The following is a 4,540-nucleotide window of genomic DNA, read 5'->3' on the forward strand; positions in this document are numbered from 1 at the left end:
CAGCACACACACGGTGTCTCACAACCCATCTCTAACCTCAGTTCTAGAGGACCTGAACTCTCCTGAGCACAGGCACACATGAATTCAGGCAGAGAGTTCACACAGGGAAATAAATCAAATCTGAAGAGTAAAATATACAGAAACAAAACTCTAAAGAGTTTGTCATGGGCGGGGATCTAGTAATGTTTCTCTGCATGCATGCTCAAATCCAAGAGTCCCAGCACCTTTGGGCACTGTCTTTTCTCCAGCGCGTTCATTTTGGCATCTTGGTCAGGGGTGGAAAACATTAAGGGATGACCAATGGGGAAGATGGTGGTGAAACACTGTCCTGTAGATGTGCCGTGACAGTTGCTGTGACTGCCTGAACAAGACCAGAACAAGACCACGATAGTTAAAACGCTGTCAAGGGATCTGGGAGGGGCTCCAGATGGCCCAGCCCTAACTGTAGAGCTGTTGGCTGGTGGCAAGGGAGGAAAAGTCACTTTTATTTGGGGAATGTAGCTCCTGGCAGGTTGCCCATGATCCAGGGGATGACTCCATACCGACGCATGTATGGGAAGCACTAAGTGGACCCTGCATGAAAACATAAACAATTTTAAAGGGACACAAAGTTAGGAGGGGCTGTGTAGAGAAGGTTTGGGGAGAAGGTTGGAGTAGGGGAGTGACTGTCCTCAAATCTTGCTTATGCATATGGATTTCTCATAGATTTTATACATTTGCAGGTTTTCAAAGAATACATTTGAAATATGTTTTAAAAATCCGACGATCACATTTACAATGGGAGACAAAAATTTTTTAATGCAAGAAAACAATTGCTTTTCAACCCTTTTGTATTGTTTCCTGTCGTACGCTGAAGTGAAACACAATTCTTACCGTCTGAGGCCCTGCTGCCATGCCACCACCCTGACTAGACTAAAACACCTAGCCCTCAAAAGCTACATTTGATTTCAGTTCACAAGGTCCTACTAAATCTAGACACTCGTAGTTGAAAAACCGTATTTCATGTCCGTCTGTTGTTGGAATTCCTCATTCTTAACATCACATACGTAGGTTAGGGTGAGAAGGCTCAGTGTGTGTGTGTGTGTGTGTGTGTGTGTAGAGAGAGAGAGAGAGAGAGAGAGAGAGAGAGAGAGAGACAGACAGACAGACAGACAGACAGACAGACAGACAGACAGAGACAAAAAGACAGAGACAGAGAGAGAGGGGCAGGGAGAGAGAGAGAGAGAGAGAGAGAGAGAGAGAGAGAGAGAGAGAAGGGAGAGGGAGACAGAGAGACAGCGAGAGACAGAGAGACAGAGAGGGGGAAGGAGAGAGAGGGGGAGGGGGAGGGAGGAAGGGAGGGAGATGGAGACAGAGAGAGAGAACGAATCCCCAGAATGACTGCTCCTCTGTCTACAGTGGGGTCACAGCCTCATGAATTCATTGACATCAAAAAAGACACGTAACACCGTCACTTACTCTATCAAGATGAAGATGATTTTAGGAGGACAGCCTGTGGGGAATGAGAGGCTATCACTCTTGATCACGTGGTTAGGTGACCTGGGTCTGCACCTCGCTGCTGCTGCCCAGTGTCCTGTGAGAATATTAAATCACAACCTAGAGCAAAACCAATGCTAAAACCTAAACAGAAAGCTTCAGTCGGACCTGTGTCTTGTTTGTACCACTGTAAACGAAACTATGTAACCCAGCCCAAAACAGCCAGGACCATGCATATCTGAGAATCCCAGATGCTTCCCCCTAGATGGTGACTTATAGCCGGTTCCCTACACGCTTATGGGCAGCCGCTTCTGCGGGATTATCTAGGGCAAACATTATATTTGAATCATATGTGGGACTCACACAGCTGCATTACATTGTAACTATTTGTGTATGTACTTATATTCCACTCTGATTTAGGGGGTCCTAAGGGTAGAGATCAATGTCTCAAGTGGCTGTATCCTACATGACTTTGTTACACAGCAGATTTTGAAATGTGTGCTAAACAACTGAGAGGAATTTGCTACTTGAAATTGGATGTGGCTGGAGGGAACCCCCAAATAACATGAGTTTACACAGGATAGGTGTGTGCATTTCTCTTGTATCAGAAATATTATGTGGAGTTATTACTCGGTGCTAATTTTTTTCTTAAAAAATTATGGCTTATGCTCATAATTGCAGTGCCCAGGCATTCAAATAAGGTGCTTTTCAAAACTGAGAAAGAATTTTGGCTGATACTATTGAGACATGTTTAGTCTTGAAGCACTAACACAAGTGTACAGTTTTTGTTTTGCCAGCCTCCTTATGGGTTTGCAGGGGTGTTTGTGTGCGTGTGTAAGGGGTGTCTGTGCATGTGTGCATGTCTGCGGAGGTCTGAGGTTGACATCCAGAGTCTTCTTCAATCATTTTCCATCCAAATTATCTGAGACAAGGTCTCTCCATAGAACTGATATTTCACCTGTGTAAGTAGTCTTGTAAGTAGTCTATCTAGCCATCTAGTTTCAGGGACACCCCCCTCCCACATTCACACACCTTGTGTCCTACCTCTAAGCATAGGCTTCCATGCCTACCCAACATTTACATGGGCAACTAGAGATACAAACTCCAATCCTTAGACCCGTGCGGCAAGCCCTCCATCCACCAAGCATCTCCCTAGCCCCCAAATGGACGTGCCGTTGAGGACTAATTGAATCGATTTCATTTTGTACCTTCTTCTTCTATGAAGTCTCGTCATTTTTATATAGTTTTTCTATCGATGTGTGTACACCTGGGCACGGGGGCCTACCCATTACATGCTGCGCATGCAAAGATCTTGTAGGGGTAGAGTCTGTCCTCTCCTACCATGTGGATCTCTCAAGTGCCATCATCTGGCCAGCCAGAGTCCACACCCTTAATACTTCCTGCAGAGCAGCAAAAGAAAGAGAAACTCGAGCAGGAAGAAACATCTTAGCCAAGCAGCAGCTCTTGAAAGCGAAGGTCTCAGTAACCAGGTGAGAGGGAGGGACTGGATAGGACTATGGCAGAGGCTGGCTGAAGGCTGATCTCTGATTCAGGTTTTAACACGTCCTTGAGCCAGAAAGCTCACATCAGAGAACTTGTTCTGTAGATAGGATCCAAATTTGTGCAAAATTATTCATGGGAAAATCAACAGAGTCAGGCGCTGTTGGTAAAAGCAAAAGCCTGGGCCAGAATGTCCCTGGAGGGCTAAAGGTGAGTGCCAACAACGCTGATGGAATGGCTCAATGCCACTGTTGAAAGACAAAAGCAGATGACAGAGAACACATCTGATCACTTGTGTTTTAAATAACTTGTGTGGGAAGGTACCCAAGTGAGGTACATGCAGATACACATGTTTGCTATGCCTACGTATTCATACGTGTGCAGAGCATCATGAAAGGATTAAAAACTAAAAACCCCAACAAGGTGGGTAACGTCAGAGTGGGAGTTAGACTTGACTCCACTCAGTGTATTGCATTTGTCATCATATTAATTGTTTTCTCAGTTATTCAAAATCAAGTAAATGTAAGTAAAATGGAAGGCACATTTTGTGTCCTGTCTGTCATAGGAAACAGGAGTAATTCTGCTGAGCTGTAACTTAGATGACTAAGGATTTAATAAAATGGCAAGAAAGAACCAAAACGCAAAGAAGGCTGGCTGAGATGCAGGCAGGAATTTCTGAAGGCCTGCAGGAAACTAGAGGTAGTATAACCTAAATAATAATAATACATCAAGTCAACAGTGTAGACAGGACAGTTGGTAACAATGCAGAGATGTGCAGAGATGGAGGACAGGCTGAGGAAGTGTCCCCAAACATTCAGGGAAAGGACAGGCTTGAAAAAAGACAAAAAGTAAGCAAGTCACCCCGTTAGCAGAGAGCTATGACCTGACACATGATTGCAATATGAATAATAAAGACCCAGAGACAGATTGGGGTTCAAGCTGAAGATCAGAGACACAAAGCAGCCGGGCACTAGCTCTTACCTCTACCTCAGGGTGGAATGGGGTGATGCTGTCTCCACAAATCCTCAGAGTGCAAAGCAGACTGCTCTCCAGAAAGCCTCAGACTGTAACCCCCTGAGCGCCCGTCTCCTCCTGCCTCCTATTCCTCTCTCTGCCCATCCATATCACTCCAGTCTCCACCTCCCTAGTGCTGGGATTAAAGGTGTGGGATTCCCAAGTGCTGAGATCACCTTTGTGTGAGCAGTTTCTCCTCTAGACTGGATCAATCTTGTGTAGCTCAGTGTGGTCTTGAACTAATAGATATCCGTGTGGCTCTGTCTCCTGAAGCCTGGGGATGATGTTGTGCGCCACCGCTGCCTGGCTCTGTGACTGTGGCTAGGTTTGCAGTTTGATCTTCAGTGGCTTTATTAAATCATAAACAGTATGTCACCATGCGTGATACAAAGAGACACCCCAGGTGATGTGTCCGAGTTGGTTACCGGTACACAATAGAAGATTCCCAAGGTCAGGGAAGGGGTTCCAGGACTGTCACAAAAGGTTCTTGAACAAACAAGCTCATCAAGTTTTGGTTGCATCTTCCCAAAATTCAAAAAGATTTTTTTTT

The sequence above is a fragment of the Mesocricetus auratus genome, unplaced genomic scaffold (assembly GCF_017639785.1).
Source record: "Mesocricetus auratus isolate SY011 unplaced genomic scaffold, BCM_Maur_2.0 Super-Scaffold_100009, whole genome shotgun sequence".
Classification (NCBI taxonomy): domain Eukaryota; kingdom Metazoa; phylum Chordata; class Mammalia; order Rodentia; family Cricetidae; genus Mesocricetus; species Mesocricetus auratus.